This window comes from Macaca nemestrina, chromosome 13 (genome assembly GCF_043159975.1).
Source record: "Macaca nemestrina isolate mMacNem1 chromosome 13, mMacNem.hap1, whole genome shotgun sequence".
Classification (NCBI taxonomy): Eukaryota; Metazoa; Chordata; class Mammalia; order Primates; family Cercopithecidae; genus Macaca; species Macaca nemestrina.
In genome coordinates, this window is record NC_092137.1 from 30547714 (window position 1) to 30574711 (window position 26998).

General features: G+C 42.7%; 1 protein-coding gene and 1 pseudogene across 13 annotated transcripts in view; both read left to right on the forward strand.

Moving 5' to 3' along the window:
- The window catches only part of LOC105479704 (lysocardiolipin acyltransferase 1), a 232971-nt gene that overhangs the window by 71617 nt on the left and 134356 nt on the right, over positions 1–26998 (forward strand). The window lies entirely within an intron of this gene.
- Positions 9669–25566, forward strand: LOC139357802 (uncharacterized; annotated as a pseudogene).

Consider the following 26998-nt stretch of genomic DNA (forward strand, 5'->3'; position numbering starts at 1 on the left):
TTTTAGGTCTTTGCAGAATTGCCACACTGTTTAACACAATGGTTGAACTAATTTACATTCCCGCCAGTAGCATATAAGCATTCATTTTTCTCTGAAACCTTGCCAGCACGTGCTATTTTTTCTTTTTAGTGATAGCCATTCTGACTGGTGTGAAATGGTATCTAATTGTGGTTTTGATTTGCATTTCTGTAATGATCAGTGATGTTCAACTTTTTCTCATATGCTTGTTGGCCACATGTTTGTCTTCTTTTGAAAAGTGCCTGTTCATGTCTTTTGCCACTTTTTAATGGATTTTTTTGCTTGTAAGTTTAAGGTTTTTATAGATGGTGGATATTAGACCTTTGTCAGATGCATAGTTTGAAAAAATTTCCTCCCTTTCCATTAGTTCACTCTGTTGATAATTTCTTTTGCTGTGCAAAAGTTTTTAGTTTTCTGAAATTCCATTTGTCAATTCTTGCTTTTGTTGCAGTTACTTTTGGTATCTTCGTCATGAAATCTTTGCAAGTTCCTATGTCCAGAATAGTGTCGCCTTCTGGGTTTTTATAGTTTTGAGTTTTACATTTAAGTCTCTAATCCATCTTGAGATGATTTTTTTGTATAGTGTAAAGAAGGTGTCCAGCTTCAGTCTTCTTCCAGAGTCATTTACTGAATAGTGAGTCCTTTCCCCATTGCTTGTTTTTGTCAGCTTTGTTGAAGATCAGATAGTTGTAGGTGTGATGCCTTATTTCTGGGTTCTCTATTCTGTTCCTTTGGTCTGTGTGTCTGTTTTTGTACCAGTACCGTGCTGTTTTGTTTACTGTAGCCCTGTAATATAGTTTTAAGTTGGGTAACATGATGATTCCAACTTTGGCAAACCTAAGCAAAAAGCTCTTTGGGCTCTTTTTTGGTTCCATATGATTTTTAAAATAGTTTTTTTCTAGTTCTGTGAAGAATGTCATTGGCTGTTTAATAGGAATAGCATTGAATCTATAAATTACTTTGTGTAGTATGGCCATTTTAATGATATTGATTCTTTCTATCCATGAGCATGAAATGTTTTTCCATATGTTTGTGTCATCTCTGATTTCTTTGAGCAGTGTTTTGTAGTTCTCCTTGTAGAAATCTTTTCACCTTAATGATTAACTGTATTCCCATTTTATTATTTTTGTGGCAATTGTGAATGGGATTGTGTTTGTGATTTGGCTTTCGGCTTGACTATTGTTGATGTATAGGAATATTAGTGATTTTTATACATTGATGTTGTTTCCCGAGACTTTGCTAAAGTTGTTTATCAGCTTAAGGAGTTTTTGGACCAAGACTTTGGGGTTTTCTAGTTATAGGTTCATGTCATCTGCAAACAGGGATAATTTGACTTCTCTTCCTATTTGGATGCTCTTTATTTCTTTCTCTTGCCTGATTGTTCAGCCAGGATTTCCAATACTATGTTGAATAGGAGTAGTAAGAGAGAGCATCTTTGTTTTGTGCCAGTTATCAAGGGGAATGCCTTAACTTTTGCCCATTCAGTATGATGTTGGCTGTGGTTTTTGTCATAGACTGTTTTATTATTTTGAGGCATGTTCCTTCAAAGCCCAGTTTATTGAGAGTTTTCAACATGAATGGGCTGTTGAATAGTATAGCTGTCCAGTGGGAATATATTTTCTGTTTCTAAATTCACCATGTGTTGTCTCCATATTTCAGGATTAGGTCAAAGCAGGGAGTACTTTTTTTTTTTTTAAGGCATAGTCTCATTGTGTCCCCCTGGCTGGAGTGCAGTGGCCTGATCACTGCAACCTGCGCCTCCTGGGTTCAGATGATTCTCCTGCCTCAGCCTCCCGAGTAGCTGGGACTACAGATGCGCGCCACCATGCCTGGCTAATTTTTGTATTTTTAGTAGAGACGGGGTTTCGCATGTTGGTCAGGCTGGTCTCAAACTCCTGGCCTCGAATGATCCACCCGCCTCGGCCTTTCAAAGTGCTGGGATTCCAGGCGTAAGCCACCACGCCCAACAAAGAGTACTTCATGACAGATAAAATTAGTGTTATCAGCTGATGTGGAAGCCAGATGTGGCAGGGAGAGCAGAAATTTTATTAGCACATGGTCAAGAAGCCAAGTACAGATTAGAATTTGTGCCAGGTTCATCTGGGCATTCTATTCTCTACTCAAACAGATGGTTTGTTTAGTAGCAAGGATTTTGGTGATACAGCTTTCAGAGAGTCTTCCTCTTGTGCCATCCTCTCAGAATTTGGACTGAATGCCTTCTCTACCTAATGTATAGTTGTCATCCTGAAATCTCCCTTTCAGGATCATCTTTGTTGACCTCTCATCTGTGATGATCTCTTGTTTGCTGTATTTCAAATCTCTGTTAGTCTTTGTTTACTTCTTTTAGTGGAGCCCATTTCCCAGTAACTTCTTTTTAAAAGATTTTATGGAAAGTCGCTTTTACACCTGGCACGTCTGATAGTGTTTTTCTACTAACTATTCTAACACTTGCTACAGGGACGGATTGGAAATAATTTTCTTTAGAGTCTTGCAGTCATTGTTGTTTTTGTCTTGCTCCTGGTATTGGCTGCTGAGATGTTCAAAGCTGGTTTAATTTTTAATCCTTTGTATGTGACCTGTTTTTTCCTCTCTAGAAGGTTTGTGGAACGTTCTTTGTCTCCACTGTTCTGTAAGTTACAGTGGTGTTCCTTGGTGAACATCTGTTTTCATCCATTATCTTTGCTTTTAATAGGCTCTGTTAATGTGGAATGTCATTTTCTCCAGTTCTGGGGGATTTTTTTTGAGATTGTTGTTGCTGATTTCCCCCTTTCCAATTTCTCACAACTCTCTTTTTGGCCCTTGTATTACTGGCATATGGGACGTCATGTCTTGGCCTTTTCATATATTCTTTCTACTTTCCATCTCTTCATCTTCTGCTGGGCTTTTTGGGAGATTTTTTCTCAACTTTACTTTCTAACTCTTTGGTTGTATATAATTTTTGCTAATCATTTTTGCTGTTTTAAACTTTCAGTAGCTCTTTTATTCTCTGGATATTTCCTTTCTTCATTTTATTTTCCCACAAGAATATGTTATTGTTTCCTGATTGCAGTATTTATTGTCTTTTGAAAATGTTATAGTTTTCTTTAAAGTTTTCTTTTCCCCTGAATAGTTTATTTCCTTCAAGTATACTTTGTTTTTTCCTGTTTAATTTAGTCTCTAATGTCATGTTAGAGTGTTTGCTCAGAGGTCTCATTATCTGTTCCTAATAAAAAATGGGTGACTTAGAAAGCCAGTAGAGGCTTGCACATAGGTGAGGCTTGTGAACTTTGGGCTTTACTGAGGGTGATTTATGTGAGCTGTTTATTAGGGAATCCCTCAATGTTTCTGTATTTTCGAACTCCTGACCTCAAGTGATCTGACTGCTTCGGCCTCCCAAAGTGCTAGGATTACAGGCATGAGCCGCCACGCCTGGCCTGTTTCTGTATTTCCGTCTTTCCTCATAACCTGGTCAGACTTCCCAGAGAATATACTCCTGTCTTCTGCCTAGGACCGTGCTGTTCAATCCTGTGGCCACTACCCACATGTAGCTATTTAAGTTGAAATAAAATTAAGTTAAAAATTCATTTCCTCAGTGGCACTAGCCACATTTCAGATGCTCAGTAGCTACATGGAGCTAATGGCTGCAGTTTTGGATAGCATAACTAGGGAACGTTTCCATCATTGCAGAATGTTCTATAGGACAACTGGCATAGGACTAAGGATCTTGTTGCCAGCCATCTTGAGAGCTCATCCAGGGAAGATGGTCTGAGGTTTTAGCATTCAGAATTCAGTGTGTATATGGTCACTCAATCCCACTGTTCTTAGAATGGTAACCATGCCCTAAACTGTGCATTTCCTAATTGGGAAACTCAGTTTTACCTTCTCTAGAGAATAGGCATGCAGGTTTATGCTGGGGTAGGAGAGGGACAGTTACCCAGAGGTGCAGAGAGAGAAGGGAATCTAGAAATCCACCTGCCCCTGTTATACCCAGACCCTTTGTTCCCCGAAGAAGACCACCAGAGTCCAGAGTCAAAGCCAAGCGGCAAGGATCTTTACTACAAGTTCGAACTTGGTCCCTCCATTCCACAGCATACAAGAGGGCCCCGAACAATGCGAGTGCTTGCTTTTTATAGCCCGATGTAAACAGGATATGTAAAGTTACAGGGGAACAAGGTAATTCTCTCGGTTACAGCATTACAATTGGTTAGCATTTTTTTTATTGGTTCCCGCTGTGTCCTTATCGGAGATTTCCCAGGTGATGTTTTTCTGAAGTTTGAAAGAAATATGGAGGAATGTGTTTGTGCTGGGCTCGTGCTGGGCTTAGGGAGTTGGGAGATATATGGGGGATGTGTTTCATTCCTTTCACCCCTCCCTCATTACCTAATCATCTTTATTTTGGCACAGTGCCATACCTCTCCATTTGCTCCAGCAGTACCTGATGCTTCCGCTTCCCAGGCCTTAGGAGGATTCTGTGGGTTTGTTCTCAACTTTTTCCTCTGCTGGCTTACACTTTGTCTTTTCAGGTCTGCCAACATAGTCAACATTTGGCTTTCTGCTTTCCAGCTTTTAAAATATTGTTCTTTTTTTTGGTTATTCTTTGTAGGTGTGGGATTTTTAGTGTGTTTTTTGAGAGAGCAAAATTAGATATTTCATCTTAATGTGAAATCTCTTCAGACCTTTTTAGTTTTTAGTTTTTTGGAATTCTTATTTTATTTCATGACACATTTGTTTTTATCAAAATTAACAAATACACGTAAGCAAAAATATAAAAAATTAACCATTGTATGTCATGCGTGTCCGTGTGAAGAGACCACCAAACAGGCTTTGTGTGAGCAATAAAACTTTTTAATCACCTGGGTGCAGGTGGGCTGAGTCCGAAAAGAGAGTCAGTGAAGGGAGATAAGGGTGGGGCCGTTTTATAGGATTTGGGTAGGTAAAGGAAAATTACAGTCAAAGGGGGGTTGTTCTCTGGCAGGCAGGAGTGGGAGTCACAAGGTGCTCAGTGGGGGAACTTTTTGAGCCAGGAAAAGGACTTTCACAAGGTAATGTCATCACTTAAGGCAAGGACCAGCAATTTTCACTTTTGTGGTGGAATGTCATCAGTTAAGGCGGGGCAGGGCATTTTTACTTCTTTTGTGAATCTTCAGTTACTTCAGACCATTGGGGCGGACCTGCAAGTCACAGGGGATGCAATGGCTTGGCTTGGGCCCAGAGGCCTGACATTCCTGCCTTCTTATATTAATAAGAAAAGTAAAACAAAATAGTGTTGAAGTGTGCTGGGGCAGTGAACATTTTTGGGGGGTGGTATGGAGAGAGAATGGACAATGTTTCTCAGGGCTGCTTCAAGCGGGTTTAGGGGCGGCATGGGAACCTAGAGTGGGAGAGATTAAGCTGAAGGGAGATCTTGTGGTAAGGGGCTATATTGTGGGGTTGTTAGAAGGAGCATTTGTTGCATAGAATGATTGGTGATGGCCTGGATGCGGTTTTGTATGAAGTGAAAAACTAAACAGAAGACACAAGGTCTGAATAAAAGGAGGAGAGAAAACAGGTATTAAAGGACTAAGAATTGGGAGGACCTAGGACATCTAATTAGAGAGTGCTTAAGGAGGCTCAGCATAGCCCTGCCAGCAAAGATTATTTATTTACTTTAAGAGGGAATTTTGAGTAGCGGTTTGGGATCGCACCGGGAGATACCAGCTGTGATGGCTTGGAGAAATAGTGTAAACTAGCAGTGTAAACACCAGCAGGGCATTTATGAGTATTTGATAACAGTGAATAGGAGTCTGACTAGACAGAAGATAGTAGGGATGACAAGTTATTTGGGGTGCAGTCTAGTTGGTCTGGTGTCTGGAATGAGACTGGGACTTAATAAAAAGGAGTGTCCACACAGGAGCTCAAATGGGCTGGAATCTGTAGCATTCCGAGGACAGGCCTGAATTTTGAGAAGGGAAAGTGGTAAAAGTATTGTCTAGTCCTTTTTAAGTTGGTGACTGAGCTTGGTGAGGTGTGTTTTTAAAAGACCATTTGTCCGTTCTGCCTTTCCTGAAGATTGAGGACGGTAAAGAATATAAAGGTTTCACTGAATACCAAGAGCCTGAGAAACTGCTTGGGTGATTTGACTATTAAAGGCTGGTCTGATATCAGACTGTATAGTGGTGGGAAGGCCAAACTGAGGAATTATGTCACAGAAGGGAAGAAATGACTGCAGTGGCCTTCTCAGACCCTGTGGGAAAGGCCTCTACCCATCCAGTGAAAGTGTCTACCCAGACTAAGAGATATGTGAGTGAAGTCAATTTGCCAGTCCTGGGCAGGGGCAAACCCTCGAGCTTGATGTGTAGGAAAGGGAGGGGGCTTGAACAATCCCTGAGGGGTACTAGAATGGCAGATGGAACACTGAGAAGTGATCTCCTGGAGGATAGATTTCCATGATGGAAAGGAAATGAGAGGTTCTAAGAGATGGGCTAACGGCTTGCAACCTACGTGGAAGAGGTTATGAAATGACAGAATAGAATGGGCGTGTGAGGCTGGAAAGAGGTATTTTCCTTGGTCTAAAAACTATTTGCCTTGTGTGGGAAGAGATTGATAGGTGGAAGTTTCAGCAGGGGAGTAGGTGGTAGTGGCTGATGTGAAGAGGAAAACTGCCTTGAGGGATAGAAGTTGGAATGCTAGCTGCTTTTTTAGCTAACTTATCAGCATAAGCATTGTCCTGAGTGATGAAATCTGATGCCTTTTGATGGCTGCTTTTTTAGCTACCTTATCAGCATAAGCGTTGTCTTGAACGATGGTTGGGGGAAGAAAATAGATTTTGGAAGTTATAAGAACTGTAGAGAGTTGAGCATAGTTTGTGATTTTTAGGGCCTCTAACAGTGTTAAAGCAGTGGCAGCCACTGCGCCCAGGCATGAGGGCTAGGCTAAAACAGTAAGGTCAAGTTCTTTGAACAGAAAGGCTACAGGACGCGGTCCCCCAGCTCTTGTGTAAGAATTCTGTCCGCATTAACCATGCCTAGGAAGGAAAGGAGTTGTTGTTTTGTAGAAGGGATTGGGGTTTGGGAGATTAGCCGGACACGATCAGCATTATCATGTGTTTTTGATAATTATGTCAAGATAGGTAACAGATGAGGAAGAAATTTGGGCTTCACTGAAGTAATGGGGTTGTCTTTGAGGCCTTGCAGAAGTAGAGCCTAGGTAATTTGCTGAGCCTGATGGGTGTCAGGGTCAGTCCAAGTGAAAGTGAAAAGAGGCTGGGATGAAGGGTGCAAAGGACTAGTAAAGAAAGTATGTTTGAGATCCAGAACAGACTAATGGGTTGTGGAGGGAGGTATTGAGGATAGGAGAGTATATGGGTTTGGCACCACGGGGTAGACAGGCAAGACAATTTGGTTGATAAGGTGCAGATCTTGAACTAACCTACAGGCAAGACAATTTGGTTGATAAGGTGCAGATCTTGAACTAACCTGTAAGTCTTGTCTAGTTTTAGGACAGGTAAAATGGGGGAATTGTAAGGGGAGTTTACAGGCTTTAAAAGGCCATGCTATAGCAGGCGACTGATAACAGGCTTTAATCCTTTTAAAGCGTGCTGTGGAATGGGATGTTGGCATCGAGTGGGGTGAGGGTGATTAGGTTTTAATGAGATGGTAAGGGGTGCATGAGCAGTCACCAAGGAGGGAGTAGAGGTGTCCTATACTTGTGGGTTAAGGTAGGGGGATACGAGGGGAGGATGTGAAGGAGCCTTTGAACTGGGGGAAAAGGCGGCAATGAGGTGTGACTGTAGCCTAGGAATAGTCAGGGAAGCAGATAATTTAGTTAAAATGTCTTGGCCTAATAAGGGAACTGGACAGGTGGGGATAACTAAAAAGGAGTGCATAAAAGAATGTTGTCCAAGTTGGCACTAGAGTTGGGGAATTTTAAGAGGTTTAGAAGCCTGGCTGTCAGTACCTACAACAGTTATGGAGGCAAGGGAACCAGGCCTTTGAAAAGAAGGTAATGTGGAGTGGGTAGCCTCCGTATTGATTAAGAAGGGAACGGAATTACCCTCCACTGTAAGAGTTACCCAGAGCGTCTGTGATGGTCCGGGAGGCTTCTGAGGAGATGGGGCAGCGTTGATCTTCAGCTGCTAAGCCAAGAAGGTCTGGAAAGGAGTCAGAGAGCCTTGGGCCAGAGCTCCAGGGGCTCGGAGTGGCTGCCAGGTGAGTTGGACAGTCCAATTTCCAGTGGGGTTCCACACAGATGGGACACGGCTTAGGAGAAATCCCGCGCTGTGGGCATTCCTTAGCCCAGTGGCCAGATTTCCAGCACTTGTAGCAAGCTCCTGGGGAAGGAGTTTCTGGAGGAACCCCTGGGAGCTGCGGTTCAGGCATTTGGAGTTGTGGAGATGTGTGCTGGAGATGTGGCTGGGGTTTGTCTCACAGTGGAGGCAAGGAATTGCAACTCAGAAATAAGTTGCTACTTGGCTGCCTCTACTCTATTATTGTACACCTTGAAGGTGAGGTTCATTAAGTCCTGTTGTGGGGTTTGAGGGCCAGAATTTAATTTTTGGAGCTTTATTTAATGTTGGGAGCAGATTGGGTAATAAAATAAAATGCATATTAAGAATAAGACGGCCTTCTGACCTTTCAGGGTCTAGGGCTGAAAAGCATCTCAGGGTTGCTGCTAAACAGGCAATGAACTGGGCTAAGTTTTTTATATTTGATGAAAAAGAGCCTAAACGCTAACTGATTTAGGAGGGGTCGGATAAAGAAAAAGGAGCATTAACCTTGACTGTACCTTTAGCTCTATCTGCTTTTTTAAGAGGAAATTGCTGGACATGTTGGGGAGGGCTAGTCAAGGAATGAAACAGAAAGCAAGACCAGGTGTGAGGAGGGGAGGTTATAAAAGGATTATAGGGTGGGGGAGCGGAGGCTGAGGAAAAATTGGGACCTAGCTCGGCCTGGCAAGGAGGGAAGAGGTCAGATGGGTCTGTAGAAAAGGAAGACTGGAAAGACTCAGCGACGCTTGGGGTTGGGACTGAGGGGACAGGCGGGAGGGAAAGAAGGAAGATTTGGGCCGAGTTGCATTGGGAACAGAGACTAGGGAGGGACCGATGTGTAAAAGAATGCCTGGATGTCAGGCACCTCAGACCGTTTGCCCATTTTACTACAAGAATTATTTAGATCTTGTAGGATGGAAAAATCGAAAGTGCCGTTTTCTGGCTATTTGGACCTACTGTCGAGTTTGTATTGGGTTCAAGCGGCATTGTAGAAGAAAATAAGGCATTTAGGTTTTAGGTCAGGTGTGTGTTGAAGAGGTTTTAAGTTCTTGAGAACACAGGCTAAGGGAGAAGAAGGAGGAATGGAGGGTGGAAGGTTGCCCATAGTGAAGGAGGCAAGCCCAGAGAAAAGAAAGAGTAGAGACACAGAGAGGAGGAGTTCGGGGGTTCTTGCCCTCCAGAAAAGCAGGAAAGGGGTCAGGGCGTGGAAATAGGGGATTGGGGTTCAAAAATATGTTGGGGCACAAAATAAGAGGATGGGGCGCAAAAGTAAGAGGTTGGGGCACAAAAATAAGAGGTCAGGGTTCAAAAATAAGAGGTCGGGTTTCTTGCCCCTCCCCCAGAAAAGCAGAGAAGGGGTAGAGACAGGGAGAGAAGGGGTGGGGTGCTTGCCCCCCCCCCCCGAAAAGCAGAGAAGGGGTAGAAACAGGGAGAGAAGGGGTCAGGGTGCTTGCCTCTCCCCCAGAAAAGCAGAGAAGGGGTAGAGACAGGGAGAGAAGGGGTGGGGTGCTTGCTTCTCCCCCAGAAAAGTGGGACTTGCCACTTAGGGTGAAGGACCAAGGCAGGTGTCCCTGTAGCGTGGTCAGACACCTCTGAAACGTGGGTGAGTAATCAGAGAGGCGTCCCTGCAATGATTAAACACCAAGGGAAGGCTGCCGTCCCCAGTCCATGATGGGGGCGCTGGAGTTTTGGGTCCATGGATAAAACGTGTCTCCTTTGTCTCGACCAGAAAAGGAAAGGAATTGAAATGAAGAGAAGGGAGAGATTGAAGGGTGGCGCCAAGATCGAAGGGAGAAAGAGGTTGTGGGATAGTGAGAGAGGTTGGAGAAGAGAGTTAAAAAGGGGCCGCTTACCCGATTTAAAATTGGTGAGATGTTCCCTGGGCTGGTGGGTCTGAGGACCCAAGGTTGTAGGTGGATCTTTCTCACGGAGCAAAGAGCAGGAGGACAGGGGATTGATCTCCCAAGGGAGGTCCCCAGATCCGAGTCACAGCACCAAAATGTCATGTGCGTCCCTGTGAAGAGACCACCAAACAGGCTTTGTGTGAGCAATAAAACTTTTTAATCACTTGGGTGCAGGTGGACTGAGTCCGAAAAGAGAGTCAGCGAAGGGAGATAAGGGTGGGGCTGTTTTATAGGATTTGGGTAGGTAAAGGAAAATTACAGTCAAAGGGGGGTTGGGTCACAAGGTGCTCAGTGTGGGAACATTTTGAGCCAGGATGAGCCAGGAAAAGGAATTTCACAAGGTAATGTCATCGCTTAAGGCAAGGACCGGCCATTTTCACTTCTTTTGTGTTGGAATGTCATCAGTTAAGGCGGGGCAGGGCATTTTCACTTCTTTTGTGATTCTTCAGTTACTTCAGGCCATCTGGGCAGATGTGCAAGTCACAGGGGATGCAATGGCTTGGCTTGGGCTCAGAAGCCTGACACTGTATAATGTATGTGTAAAAGGTTATCATATTCTAGATAATGCTTTGTAACTCCTCATTTTCCTTATGCTCATATTGTTCTACTGGATGTCTTCTCTTTGCCCTCTGGACATGCTCAACATTCTTTTCTTTTGTCTGCCTCAGGAGACCCAGGGGGTGCCCTTTTCCCTTATTTCCAGTTGGGTGAGGTCAAGGGGAAGGAAGCCCTTACAGGAGATAAAAGGGTGGATGGAGATTAAGGAGAGGATATTTATCTCCAGATAGCCTCTTTGTGGCATAGTCTTGAGCTTACTATGCCCCTCTATTGAAATCAGACCTATTAATACACCTAGAAATACATGTACTGACATGCACAGATATACACAGATGCATACATTTTTTTAAAAATTGACTTGTTAAGGCAAAAATGGGAGCATGCCATCTGTTATATTTTGCACTTGGTTTTATTTACTGCATATCAAGGATACCCTATCATATCAGATGATGTGAGTTTCCGTATTCTCTTGAATGCCTGCTTAGTACTTCAAAATAAATGTTAAAATAAATGTTCCCCCTTCTCTTATTGGTAGGCTTTATTATTGCCCACTGTTTATTGTTACAAATTATACTTACATGAACAATGTTGTACCCATTTCTTTGTGAACTCCTATAAATATTTCTGCATGATAGAGTTCTTGAAGTATAATTATTAATTAAACATGCACATTTTGTCTTGACAAGTACTGCCTTATTACTAACCTAAAGGGTGGTACTTAATTTACAATATTAGTAGCAAGATAGAAAAATACATTTGTATCTATAACCCTGCCAATGTTAAATATTGTGAGTATTTTCAGTTTTTCTAATGAGATAGAAGGAAAATGGTACTTTATATTTTACTGATCACTAATGAACATATTTCACAAAAGATGTGTTAGGGCTTTTCATTGGAAAATTTGTTGAATCTAAACTGAGTTTAGATTAATTATTAATGTGTAGTTATATATAAATATGTAGTTTGCTATATTTAGCTGTATGTATTTAAATAGATAAATATCAATAAATATATGTAAGTCAGCACATGTTAATTTTTCATTTTCCTATATTTTTGGAAAAAATGGGGAATTTCTAGGGTTCCCTAGTTACTAGAGTAACATGTAAGAAGTGCAACTGTAGTATAATGTAGATGGGTGGTTTTGTGTGTACTTTATTGACCCCTAGTCTCATGAATAAATGAGCTTGCATTTGCTTAAACAATATGCTTAATTTGTTATATGCTTTTATTATTCATTGTTTACTTTTTGGCCTTTAAACTCTCTGCATTTGAACTCTTTTCTCTGTGAAAGGAAAATATCTTGGGCCCCCCAAATCACTAAACTAAAGGAAGAAGTCAGGCTCGGAACTGCCTAGAGCAAACCTGCTTCCCATTCTATTCATAGTCTCTCCTCTGCAAACTGAGATAAATGCATATCTGATTGCCTCCTTTGGAGGGGCTAATCAGAAACTCAAAAGAATGCAACCATTTGTCTCTTATCTACCTATGACCTGGAAGCCCCCTCCCTGCTTCCAGTTGTCCCACCTTTCCAGATGGAACCAAATGTTCATCTTACCTATGTTGATTGATGTCTCATGTCTCTCTAAAATGTGTAAAATCAAACTGTGGTCTGACCACCTTGGGCACATGCCATCAGGACCTCCTGAGGCTGTGTCACGGGTGCCTGTTCTCAACCTTGGTAAATTAAACTTTCTAAATTAACTGTGATCTGTCTCAAATTTTCGGGGCTCACACTGCATTTTCTGAGAATCTCCTTGGTTATAGGTTTCTTACCTCACTCAATATAAAGTGTCAGGGACTCGTTAATGGAACTAAATCTTTCATTCCTTTACCTGTAAATACTACTGATAAATCAACAGCTTGCTTTTGAGGCTTTTGTTTGGATGAGGTGAGAATGTAAAGTGCCAGTGTTAGGACATACTTGACATTGTCAAGGGATATAACAAGGTCCTTTTGAACCTTCACATTTACAAATCTATTATAGCATATCACTTCCCCAAAGAAGTGCGTATGAAGTAAGTAGAAGAGAATAAAGGCTTTTTGAGATTAGGATACTAGACAGTTGGCCAGAGTCATTAATTACTACCTAAATGGTTTGTTTTTTGACATCAGCCTTGCAGTGTTCACAATTGAGCTTTGAGTTTCAGCAGATTACTTCCATGTTATGACCTTTGGATTATTCATGAATAGTTGAATCTCTAGGTGTTAGATATGTAAATGCCAAGAGCCCTCTGTAAAGTTCCTGATAAGTATTCAGTGGGCAAAAGATAGCCTATATTTAGAATTCCTGTGTTAGTAGAGGCCCCAGAGAGGTTTTTCCCTAACCTCCTAACTTTATAAGTGAAGTGTCCAGGTTAAGTAATGTGGTTGTGATCCTCTGGCTGTTGAGTGTTGGAGCTGCATCACAGACCTCTGTGATACCAGCGTCTGTCAGTCCTGGGATTTTTGCCAACAAGTCCCATGCACTCTCTGTTTAGATCCAGAGAAGGCTCTTAATAAAATTAATCTGTATACTGATTGAATTCATGTTTATATACATTTCACTTTTGAAACATTTATATACATTTCACTTTTAACATGTATCCTAAAACATGACTCATATGCCTTAGATATTTTTCCTCCACCCCTAGTGACCTGTCAAATGTGGTTTTCTTGGCTATCCTGGCCTGGGTGTGTGTACTTTCTCCCTCAGGCCTATGTTCCTGAAACCCCCGCTCCCCCCGCCCCCATTGTGTACCCTGTACCTCAGTAATACGAGTTTTAAAAGTTTTCTGATTAAGCCGTGCTGTTTCAAATTTCTGTGACTCTGCAGGTTGTGACTCTGCAGGTTATTGCCTGGAGTATTCTCTCCCCTCCCACAACCACTTATCCTCCAAGAGTCTAAAGCCTTCTTTAATCCCTGTTAGCAGAGTTCATCTTGTCTACTTTGATCTACCCTTAACACCTGTTGCATATCTCCTATCCCTCTATTACAGCATGTATCACAGTGAATTGCAATAATTTATTTTCGTACTTAGCTTCCCTATTAGACTCTGAGAGTAACACTAGTTGCTAACACTTGACTTGTTACGTGAATAAAATAACTAGGGAGATTCTATGAAAATGTTTCCTTCCTGAGCAAGGGACTATAGGTATCCATAATGGAGTCCGTTAATCTTTGTCAGGGAATGTCCTCCCACATTGTCGTGCTCTAGGAATAACACATGCAACTGAGTAAGAAGTCTAGGTGGGCTGTATTTTGGTTCATGTGTTCTATTTTATCTTTTGTTTGGTGATGCAATGGTTTGAACCATAAGTGGTTAGACACCATGGGTAAGCATCATAATCATATTATGAGCTAGGAAATTAGTGAGGTTATTAAGATTGTTGTTAATTCGCTGAAAGGAAAGTGGTCATTTGGGAAAACTTGTTAGGTTACACTTGAAGTAGGCATAGTTTTTCAGGATTATCTACAGTTCACTTCTCTATCTCTGTTATACCTATCTCTGTTATTTGTCAATAAAATGTTATATGCCCTTTTAAAACTGCAGTTAGTTTTCAAATGTCTTTTTAAAAAAGGTATCAGTATTATGCAAAGAATGCACAAAATGTGATACTAAATTGCAGTGTTTTTAATTACTTTTCAATTATGTCACCTTTTTTATTTTAAAGGGTTTTAAAAAGATTAAATATTTAATTTGTCAGTTATTTAACCCAACTTTCTTCCATCAGAAGCTGGCAACTCCCATTCCTTGCACCTCCCCAAGTTTTGGTGTCATACACATTACATTAGGTATTGAGGGATGGTAATGATAGTCCTGTCTAGCTGGATTTCCTAGGCCGACTAAGAATTCCTAAGCCTAGCTGGGGAAGGTGACTTCACCCACCTTTAAACACAGGACTTGTAACTCAGCTCACACCTGACCAATCAGGTAGTAAAGAGAGCTCACTAAAATACCCATTAGGCTAAAAGCAGGAGGTAAAGAAATAGTCAACATCTATCGCCTGGGAGCACAGGTGGAGGGACAGTGATCAGGATATAAACCCAGGCATTTGAACCGGCAGTGGCGACCCCCTTTGGGTCCCCTCCCGTTGTATGGGAGCTCTGGTTTCACTCTGTTAAATCTTGCAACTGCACACCCTTCTGGTCCATGTTTGTTAGGGCTGCAGCTGAGCTTTCACTCACCGTCCACCACTGATGAACGCCACCGTCACAGACCCGCTGCTGACTTTCACCCCTCCAGATCCGGCACGGTGTCCACTGCACTTCTGATCCAGCAAGACGCCCATTGCCACTCCCGATGAGGCTAGAGGCTCGCCATTGTTTCTGCGTGCTAAGTGCATGTGTTCGTCCTAATCAAGCTGAACACTAGTCGCTGGGTTCCACAGTTCTCTTCCATGACCCATGGCTTTTAATAGAGCTATAACACTCACCGCATGGCCCAAAGTTCCATTCCTTGGAATCCGTGAGGCCGAGAACCCCAGATCAGAGAGCAAAAGGCTTGCTGCCATCTTGGGAGTGGTCTGCCACCATCTTGGGAGCTCTAAGAACAAAGACCCACCAGTAACATCTGGTGGCCTATACAGGGATTCTCCAAAGCCTTGAGTAATATCGGACCACTTACACTTGCTATTCTGTTGTATCCTTCGTTAGAGTCGGAGGAAAATACTGGGCATCTGTCAGCCATTTAAAAATGATTAGCGTGGCTGCCGGACTTAAGACTCAGGTGTCAGGCTTTCTGGGAAAAGGCTAACAGCCCCCAACCCTTCTGAATTGGGAGCGTTGGTCTGCCTGGAACCAGCTTCTGCTTTTACAATTTTCCTGGGGAAGCCGAGGGCCAGCTAGAGGCAGAAAGCTGTCATCCCAAACTCCTGGCATTGGCCGGTCGAGATTATGGTGCAGCTAGAAGTCTTTACTCCACAGTCGCTGATGCATGCGCCCCCTACCTCTCCTTCTGACCCATACCTCCTGGGTCCCAACCACCACTTTCTTGAAAGTGTAGCCCCAAAATTCTCCTTACCTCTGAATCTACTTCCTCTGATCCCTGCCTCCTAGGTACTAATGGTTCAGGCTTTCATTTCCTCTCCCAAGTATTAGAGCAAGTTGTATTTCCAAAGGGATCTGAGGAAGCTCTCCACTGTGTCCTTAGGCATCTAGGCTATGAACCCAGAGAGTCTTGTCCTTGGTGTCCCTCCCAGTTCAGGTATACAGCTGTTGACATGGGCAGTTATGTGGGACCCGTTCCCCACCACCCTTGCCAGGGCCCCAGATTTGTAAATGGCTGGGAGGATTGCTCTCCCATTAATTTAAGATGCTCTCCTCCCAATTTCTACCCAGCTTACCGGCCCTTCCCCCCTCCCCACCCCGCAATACAATCTCCAAGCCTCAACTCCTTGGCCAGGGCCTTAGAATGATAACCCAGTACTTTAACAACTGAAACTGGGTCTACCACAACATAACAGATCAGGATGAAAGCGAATTGAGTAAATTAAAGGGAAGAGCATATTCCTATAGTGGCAAATGGGGGCAATGTCATTCTGCTATGTTCCCAAAATCCATCTATCAAAAGAGAAGGGAGAAAGAGAGGGGGAAAAGAGAGAGGCAGAGAGACAAAGGGAGTCAGAGAGAGAGAGAGAGAGAGACAGAAAGTCAAAAAGAGAGAAAGAGAAGTAGTAAAGAAAAAACAGTGTACCCTATTCCTTTAAAAGCCAGGGTAAATTTAAAACCTGTAATTGATAATTGAAGGTCTTCTCCTTGACCCTATAACACTCTAATACCCACCTTGTTGTCAGTGTAAACAAGGGCATAGCTAAAAGCAATGGGGCCACTGACAACCCGTAGCCTTCCTATCAAAAATCCTTAATCCAGTAACCCACAGATGGCTCAAATGCATTCAATCTGTAGCGGCAACTGCTTTGCTAGCAGAAGAAAGTAGAAGAATAACTTTTAGAGGAAAGCTCATCATGAGCATACCTCACCAGTTCAGAAATATCCTAAGTAAAAAAGGTAGCTTACTAACTCAAAAATATTAAAGTATGGGGCTATTCTGTTAGAAGAAGATGATTTAACATTAACCACTGAAAATTCCCTTAACCCAGCAGATTTCCTAACAGGGGATTTAAATCTTAATTACCATACAAAGTTCCAACCAGACCTAGGAGGAACTCCCTTCAGGACAGGACGATAGATGGTTCCTCCTGGGTGATTGAGGGAAAAAAAACAGAATGTGTATTCAGTAATTGATAGGGAAACTCTTGTAGAAGCAGAGTTAGAAAAATTGTCTAATAATTGGTCTGCTCAAATGTGCGAGCTGTTTGCACTCAGCCAAGCCTTAAAGTACTTACAGAACCAGGAAGGAACGATCTATACCAATTCTAAGTTAATTTAGACTAAACAAAGTCTTATTAATAGCAAAGGATAATTGAAATTCCAGACTTACAAGGTTTTCAATAAAAGTAAAGTTGCTAAAAGTTAACAGTGTAACATATATTATCCTAACTTCTAATCTTGTGGCCTTAGACGGTCTAGTCCCCAGACATGAAGGAAGTTTGCTTTGGATAAAAATGGTTATCATAAAAAAAAAAAAAAAAAAATCTATCTCAATCCTGACTCAAAAGGTTATCTACACCCTCTAGGAACTATTGTTTATGGGAATGCACCTTGATGGGGCAACTGGTTTGTTATGAAACACTCAGGAACCCATCCTAGCTCTAGAACTCAACCCTGAGCACAAAGGCAATGTTGGGCACGCTGGTAAAGGACCACTGGAATCCAGCAGCCCAGACCCCTTTCTTTGTCGGTCAAGAAAGGCGGGAAAACAGGTGCAGGACTGCTACATCAGTGAGCGTAACTAATCTGATAAGCAGAAGTCCATGGGTGGTTACGCACCCTGGAAAGGAATAAGCATTAGGACCATAGAGGACGCCGTAGGACTAATGCTCATCGGAAAATGACTAGGGCTGCTGGCATCCCTATGTTCTTTTTCCAGATGGGAAACGTTTCCCCCAACGCAAAAACGCCCCTAAGATGTATTCTGGAGAATTGGGACCAATTTGACCCTCAGACCCTAAGAGAGAAATGACTTATATTCTTCTGCAGTACCGCCTGGCCACAATATCCTCTTCAAGTGGGAGAAACCTGGCCTCCTGAGGGAAGTATAAATTATAACACCATCTTACAGCTAGACCTCTTTTGTAGAAAAGAGGGCAAATGGAGTGACGTGCCGTATGTGCAAACTTTCTTTTCCTTAAGAGACAACTCACAATTATGTAAAAAGTGTAATTTATGCCGTACAGGAAGCCCTCAGAGTCTACTTCCCTATGCCGGTGTCCCCCTGGCTCCTTTCCCAACTAATAAGGACCTCCCTTCAACCCAAACTGTCTCCAAAGGAGATAGGCAAAGGGGTAAACAATGAACCAAGGAGTGCAAGTATTCCCCGATTATGCCCCCTCCAAGCAGTGGGAGGAGGAGAATTCGGCCCAGCCAGCGTGCATGTACCTTCTTCCCTCTCAGACTTGAAGCAAATTAAAATAGACCTAGGTAAATTCTCAGATAACCCTGATGGCTATATTGAGATTTTACAAGGGTTAGGACAATCCTTTGATCCGACATGGAAAGATACAATGTTACTGCTAGATCAGACACTAACCCCAAATGAGACAAGTGCCGCCATAACTGCAGCCCAAGAGTTTGGCGATCTCTGGTATCTCAGTCAGGTCAATGATAGGATGACAACAGAGGAAAGAGAACAATTCCCCACAGGCCAGCAGGCAGTTCCCAGTGTAGACCCTCCTGGGGACACAGAACATGGAGCTTGGTGCCGCAGACATTTGCTAACTTGCATGCTAGAAGGACTAAGGAACACTGGGAAGAAGCCTATAAATTATTCAGTGATGTCCACTATAACACAGGGAAAGGAAGAAAATCCTACTGCCTTTCTGGAGAGACTAAGGGAGGCATTGAGAAAGCATACCTCTCTGTCACCTGACTCTATTGAAGGCCAACTAATCTTAAAAGATAAGTTTTTCAGTCAGCTGCAGACATTAGAAAAAACTTCGTAAGTCCACCTTAAACCCAGAGCAAAACTTGGAAACCCTATTGAACCTGGCAAGCTCGGTTTTTTATAATAGTGATGAGGAAGAGCGGGCGGAACGGGACAAATGGGATAAAAAAAGGCCCTCAGGCAAGTGAACTTTGGAGGCTTTGGAAGAGGAAAAGGCTGGGCAAATCGAATGCCTAACAGGGCTTGCTTGTAGACCAGTGTGGTCTACAAGGACACTTTAAAAAAGATTGTCTGAATAGAAATAAGCTGCCCCCTCGTCCATGCCCCTTATGTCAAGGGAATCACTGGAAGGCCCACTGCCCCAGCAGACGAAAGTCCTCTGAGTCAGAAGCCGTTAACCAGACGATCCAGCAGCAGGACTGAGGGTGCCTGGGGCAAGTGCTAGCCTATGCCATCACCCTCACAGAGCCCCAGGTATGCTTGACCATTGAGGGCCAGGAGGTTAATTGTCTCCTGGACACTGATGCAGCCTTCTCATTCTTACTCTCCTGTCCCGGACAGCTGTCCTCCAGACCTGTCACTATTTGAGGGGTCCTAGGACAGGCAGTCATTAGATACTTCTCCCAGCCACTAAGTTGGGACTGGGTAACTTTACTCTTTTCACATGCCTTTCTAATTATGCCTGAAAGCCCCACTCCTTTGTTAGGGAGATACATCCTAGCAAAAGTAGGAGCCATTATACACCTGAACATAGGAGAAGGAACACCTGTTTGTTGTCCCCTGCTTGAGGAAGGAATTAATCCTGAAGTCTGGGCAACAGAAGGACAATATGGACGAGTGAAGAATGCCCGTCCCATTCAAGTTAAACTAAAGGATTCTGCCTCCTTTGCCTACCAAAGGCAGTACCCTCTTAGACCTGAGGCCCAACAAGGACTCCAGAAGATTGTTAAGGACCTAAAAGCCCAAGGTCATGCAGTAGCCCCTGCAATATTCCACTTTTAGGAGTACAGAAACCCAACGGACAGTGGAGGTTAGTGCAAGATCTCAGGATTATCAACGAGGCTGTTGTCCCTCTGTACCAGCTGTACCTAACCCTTATACTCTGCTTTCCCAAATACCAGAGGAAGCAGAGTGGTTTACAGTCCTGGACCTTAAGGATGCCTTTTTCTGCATCCCTGTACATTCTGACTCTCAATTCTTGTTTGCCTTTGAAGATCCTTGAAACTCAACGTCTCAACTCACCTGGACTATTTTACCCCAAGGGTTCAGGGATAGCTCCCATCTATTTGGACAGGCATTAGCCCAAGACTTGAGCCACTTCTCATATTTGGACACTCTTGTCCTTTGGTATGTGGATGATTTACTTTTAGCCACCCGTTCAGAAACCCTGTGCCATCAAGCCACCCAAACGCTCTTAAAGTTCCTCGCCACCTGTGGCTACAAGGTATCCAAACCAAAGGCTCAGCTCTGCTCACAGCAAGTTTTAAATACTTAGGGCTAAAATTACTCGAAGGCACCTGGGCCCTCAGTGAGGAACACATCCAGCCTATACTGGCTTATGCTGATCCCCAAACCCTACTAACTGTTGGATGTGCCTCCCCCTGCACTTCAGGCCATACATTTCAATCCCTGTATCTTTAACCTCCTTGTTAAGTTTGTCTCTTCTGGAGTCGATGCTGTAAAACTGCAAATGGTTCTTTAAATGGAGCCCCAGATGCAGTCCATGACTAAGATCTACCGCGGATCCCTGGACTGGCCTGCTAGCCCATGCTCTGATGTTGATGACATCAGAGGCACCCCTCCTGAGGAAATCTCAACTGCATGCCCCCTTCTATGCCCCAGTTCAGCAGGAAGCAGTTAGAGTGGTTGTCAGCCAACTTCCCCAACAGCACTTGGGTTTTCCTGTTGAGATGGGGGAACTGAGAGACAGGACTAGCTGGATTTCCTAGGCTGACTAAGAATCCCTAAGCCTAGCTGGGGAAAGTGACTGCATCCACCTTTAAACACGGGGCTTGTAACTCAGCTCACACCTGACCAATCAGGTAGTAAAGAGAGCTCACTGAAATACCCATTAGGCTAAAAGCAGGAGGTAAAAAAAAAATAGTCATCTATCGCCTGAGAGCTCAGGGGGAGGGACAGTGATCAGGATGTAAACCTAGGCATTCGAACTGGCAGTGGCAACCCCCTTTGGGTCCCCTCCCATTGTGTGGGAGCTTTGTTTTTACTCTATTAAATCTTGCAACTGCACACTCTTCTGGTCCATGTTTGTTAGGGCTCGAGCTGAACTTTCGCTCGCCGTCCACCACTGCTGAATGCTGCTGTTGCAGACCAGCCATTGACTTTCACCCCTATGGATCTGGCACGGTGTCCTCTGTGCTTCTGATCCAGCAAGGCGCCCATTGCCACTCCCGATCAGGCTAGAGGCTCGCCATTGTTTCTGCGTGGTTAAGTGCGTGTGTTTGTCCTAATTGAGCTGAACGCTAGTTGCTGGGTTCCATGGTTCTCCTCCATGACCCACGGCTTCTAATGGAGCTGTAACACTCACCTCATGGCCCAAGGTTCCATTCCTTGGAATCCGTGAAGCCAAGAACCCCCCAGGTCAGAGAGCAGAAGGCTTGCTGCCATCTTGGGAGCAGCCCACCACCATCTTGGGAGCTCTAAGAACAAAGACCTGCCAGTAACAGTAAGATAAGAAAGACATAAGACTTTCTCACTAAGTTTCTATGAATTCTAAAATTCAGAATAATTTTTGTATGAGGTATTAAACATTTAGTTTATAATTGTAAATATTTATTTTATAGCCTATTTAAAAACAGGTTTATATTTAACTACAGATGTAATATATTCTTGAAAAGGAAACATAGTGTAACATTTTAGCCTGAGTGTGGACTCTGACACCAAGTTACCTGGCTTCAAGTTCCAGTTTTGTTATTTACTAGCTGTGTAGCTTTAGTAAGTTACTTAACCCCTTGCTGCCTCAATAGCTTTATATGTAAAATTAAGGTAATGAAAATACCTACATTATGAGATTGCTGTGACTGGTGAACAGGTCGACATGTAAAATACATGAAACAGTGCCTGGAATATTTTAAAAGCTAGTTACATTTTAGGTGTTACTGTAATTGAAATAATCCAGAAAATTGGAATTCCCCATATTATAAGAGAACAGTAAATATTGTCAGATTTTATATCACATAGCATAATTTTTTAAAAATTTATTTAAAAATCTACAAACAGTAAAGTTCCCTTTTTAAAAAATATACTTTCTATGGATTTTCACAAATGTGTATAGTCTTGTGACTGTCACAGGTGTGTGAACTGGAACAAATCCATCTTAAATAGGAGCTGGGTAAAATGAGGCTGAAACTTACTGGGCTGCATTTTCAGATGGTTAAGGCATTCTAAGTCACAGGATGAGATAGGAGGTCACCACAAAATACAGGTCATAAAGACCTTGCTGATAAAACAGGTTGCAGTTAAGGAGCTGGCCAAAACCCACCAAAACCAAGATGGCAACAAGAGTGACCTTTGATGGTCCTCACTGCTACACTCCCACCAGCACCATGACAGTTTACAAATGCCAGGGCAACGTCAAGAAGTTACCCTATAAGGTCTAAAAGGGGGAGGCATGAATAATCCCTACCTTGTTTAGCATATCATCAAGAAATAACCATAAAAATGGGCAACCAGCAGCCCTCAGGGCTGCATTGTCTGTGGAGTAGCCATTCTTTCATTCCTTTACTTTCGTAATAAACTTGGTTTCAGTTTGCATCGTGGACTCGCCCTGAATTCATTCTTGTGTGAGATGCAAGAACCCTTTCTTGGGGTCTGGATCAGGACAGCTTTCCTGTAACATAACCTAAACAGGAAATAGAACAGTTTCCAATTTGCTCAACCCCCTAAACTTCTTCTTTTTTTATTTTTTATTTATTTTTTTTGAGAGGGAGTCTCACTCTGTTGCCAGGCTGGAGTGCAGTGGCGCCATCTCAGCTCACTGCAACCTCCGACTCCGGGTTCAAGCGATTCTCCTACCTCACCCTCCCAAATAGCTAGGAGTACAGGCACGCGCCACCATGCCCAGCTAATTTTTGTATTTTTCGTAGAGACGGGGTTTCATCATGTTGACCGGGATGGTCTCGATCTCCTGACCTCGTGATCTGCTCCCCTCGGCTTCCCAAAGTGCTGGGATTACAGGCACGAGCCACCTCGTGCCTGACCAACCCCTAAATTTATATTGTGTTGTTTCTTTGTAATCAAACCATCTCCCTACTTCTAATCTTTGCCAACCACTGATCTGTTTCCCTATCCTTTGGTTTTGCCTTATCTGGAATGTCATATAAATGAAATAATCCAGTAAAAGATTTTAAAACCATATCTTTTGTTCAGCATAATGCATTTGAGATTAACTCAACATGTTGCATGGATCAATAGTTTGTCTTTATTCTGAGTAGTATGTCATTGTGTGGATGTACTATGGTTTTGTTTATCCATTCTCCCTGACTGACAATTGGGTGGTTTCCAGTTTTTGGTAATTATGAATAATGCTGCTGTAAATAATTATGTATAGGTTTTTGTGTGAACATACATTTTCATTTGTCTTAGATATTGAGTAGAATTTCTGGATTTTATTGTAAGTGTCTATTTAGCATTTTAAGAAACTGCCAAACTTTTCCAAAGTGGCCATCCCATTTTGCATTCCCACCAGCAGTGTTTGCAAGTTCTGGTTGCTGCATATCCTTGTCAGCTCCTGGTATTGTCAGTAGTTTTATTGTTTAAAAAAAATTTTTTTTAGCTATTCTAAATAAGTATATAGCTAGCATAATTTGGAACCAAGTTTGTCCATCAAACTCTTGAGACTTGGAAGAAGATACAGAATAGGGCTAGATTAAATGCAGAGCCACATAGGAGCTCATAAGGAAGAGATGGAGGGACCATTAGATTTGTGAGAGCTTTGCAATTTCTGTCATATTCACTGTTATAATCTCCAGATGACTAACATAGTGTCTGGCACACAGTAATTGGGATATCTTTGTATGTTTATTGAATCATTGAAAATCAACAAATGATTGAAAGAGAAGGAATAGAAGTAGGATGGAAATAATTTTAGATTAGATTTGGTCTGAGTAATCCCAGTATATTCATGTGACACACACCTTTCTACCCGTTTAAGTCTATGTTTAGAGACATATTTCAGGGCTAATTTCTGGCTTCTTCACAGGAGAAAGAGAGCATGATATAGCAGAAGCAGCAGTAAGCAGAAAAGATTTGATGCTACTAATTTGTTGTGTGGATTTAGGAAAGTCGTCTTAACTCTCCTGAGCCTCAGCTTCATCACTGCATAATGAAAATATTTTATTATATGATAGCTAAGTTACTTTATATATTTTTTTCTGTTAATCACATCAAATCAGAAATTGGTGAGGAAGAAGCATGCCAGAGCCTTGATGGGGGAAGCATCCCCATATGGGGAAGCATATGGATACAATGTGAAGTGTAGCTCTGCAGGGAGTTGAGGGGTGAGGGTCTAAACACAGAGCTAGCTAATCACTAATTGGCAGAAAAAAACAACAACAGTAGATAAAGGTAGTTACAGGGATTTCAAATAGAGCAGCAGCATTGCAGGACTGGGGGGCGGGGCGGGTGGATAAAAGGAAGTAGGCATTGAGAATACCAAATTTAGATGTTTGTAGGGTATTTTTTTTTTCTTTTTTCTGGGGAGAAGCTAGCTATAGTGTCATCAATGCAAAGAGGAAGACCTGAGCCTCAGAGAAAGGAAAGTTGAGGATAGGTGGTAACAGACTACTCCAGGCCCCATGTGTGAGCTCTGGGAATTGTTCAGCCTGCTGCTTTCCAGTAGTCTTTTTCCATTATTACTCCATTACCCCACCTCTTAAAAGTTTAGATCTAGAGTTTAGCAAAAAGCCAGCTCTTAGTTGATGTTTATTCAGTTTGTACTTTGAAGGATTTTGTACACGGTACTGTCAAGTATCAGTAGAAATTTAAAAATAGTAGTCAGTCAGGCGCAGTGGCTTACACCTGTAATCCCAGCATTTTGGGAGGCTGAGGCGACCAGATCATGAGGTCAAGAGATCCAGACCACCCTGGCCAACAGGGTGAAACCCTGTCCCTACTAAAAATACAAAAATTAGATGAGCATGGTGGCGCGCGCCTGTAATCCCGGCTGCTCCAGAGGCTGAGGCAGGAGAACCTCCTGAACCCGGGAGGCAGAGCTTGCAGTGAGCCGAGATCGCGCCACTGCACTGCAGCTTGGCGACAGAGTGAAACTCCACCTTAAAACAAACAAACAAACAAAAACTTAGTATACTGTCAGTCTTGATTGTGTGTTTTAAGGGATTTGACCTGTTTTGTTGTTTGTCTGATATTTTTAAAAAGCACCATGACATTTGAAAATGTATTCTGTTTCCTGTTGTGATTCTTTTAAAATATTCAGAGGTCTTGATCTCTGAGATACCTTTTTGCTACATAGATTTTAAGGCCATTTTTTTCATCATTTCAATGTTTCTAACAATTTTATTCTGAGGCAAAACACAGTTTTTCTCTAACATAGTTTAAGTTGTAAAATCAAATGTTTATTCATATTAGACTATGTTTCCAACAAGCATTCCAACATCAGTATGATGTTCTGGTTATCAGGACCCCCTACAGTAATCTTTGGAAATAGCCAGTGAAGAGTCTAAGTTCTACTTAACCCTTCAACTCATAAAAAGCCAATTAAAGACCAAGTACCCAAGATGTTATTTTCAGTTTCTAATATAAAGAATTAATATTTCTGGATTTTAAAAAATTTCAATGTACTCTGCTAACTTGCCATTGTTTTTAGGTGTATAGTAGTCCCCTCCTTACCCACAGTTTTGCTTTCCGCAGTCCAAAGTCAACTGTGGTTTGAATGTTTTATGGAAAATTCCAGAAATAAACAACTGATGGGTTTTAAATTTGTGTACCATTCTGAGTAGCGGGATGAAATCTGATGCCATGCTTCTCTGTCGCATTCAGGATATGAATTATCCCTTTGTCCAGTGCATTGATGCAATATATGCTATCCTGCCTGCCTGTTAGTCCCTTAATAGCTGTTTCTGTGATCAGATTGACTGTCGGGGTATAGCAGTGCTTGTGTTCAGGGAGCCTTTATTTTACTTAATAATACTTTATTAATAATAGTTATTATTAATCTCTCACCACGCCTAATTGGTAAGTTAAACTTCATCATGGTATGTATGTAATGTATATGAAGGGTTTAGTACAATGTGTGATTCAGGCATCCACTAGGGGTCTTGGAATGGATCCAAAGTGGGGACTGTTGTACTCAACTTGGGAAACTTGTCTGTAGTTTTCAGTCAATTGCTTCTAGTTCTGGATAGGAAAACACTCTGGAATATTTTATGAGTTTGTGTTAGATAACACCTTAGAAAGGAAAATACATGGTTTTATGATTTTAAAAAAAGGCTTCTTAAACTAGATAACTCTTTGGAGGTCAGATATTTGCTCTGTTGAGAGTATCACTTTCTTTTTTTTGAAACAGTCTCACTGTGTTGTCCCAGCTGGAGTGCAGTGGTGCGATCTCAGCTCACTGTAACATCTACCTCAGCCTCCCATGTAGCTGGGATTACAGGCACAGTACCACACCTGGCTAATTTTTGTATTTTTAGTGGAGATGTATTTTAGTGTTTCACCATGTTGGCCAGGCTGGTCTCGGACTCCTGGCCTCAAGTGATCCACCGCCGCCCCCCCCCCCCCCCCCCCCCCGCCCCAGCCTCCTAAAGTGCTGGGATTACAGGTGTGAGTCACCACACCCGACCAGAGAATATAAATTTCTAATGTACTGGCAACTTGTTAGACCAGTAGAGCATGTAGTGTTGGAACCGAACTGTCGATTCCCTCCTGGGCAGGGGTCGCCGCGAAGGATCACCAACACGAGATTCACAGCAGAGAGTTATTTATTACTAACGCGCTAGGGTCCCAAGCTCTAAGTTGGCCCTGGGACCCTGACTGCTTGTTACAGGCTGTTTATATAGGCAAACACAAGTTCAAACACAGCTTATGGCGCGAAATTCAAACAAAGCTTAAGGCGCAAAATGATTGGGTCTAGCTATGGCCTGAGCAAGGTGTCTTATGCTAATTGGTTAGAGCAGGACCTTATGAGGTTTTTTCCTGGAGTTGTTGATTCCGGGAACTTCGAGGCAGGGTGGGACCTCCGGAATTGGCAGGGTGGGACCCCATGAGGTTGTTTCCCGGAATTGGCAGGGTGGGACCCTATCAGGGTGGGTCCTTATCGAGGCAGGGTGGGACCCTAT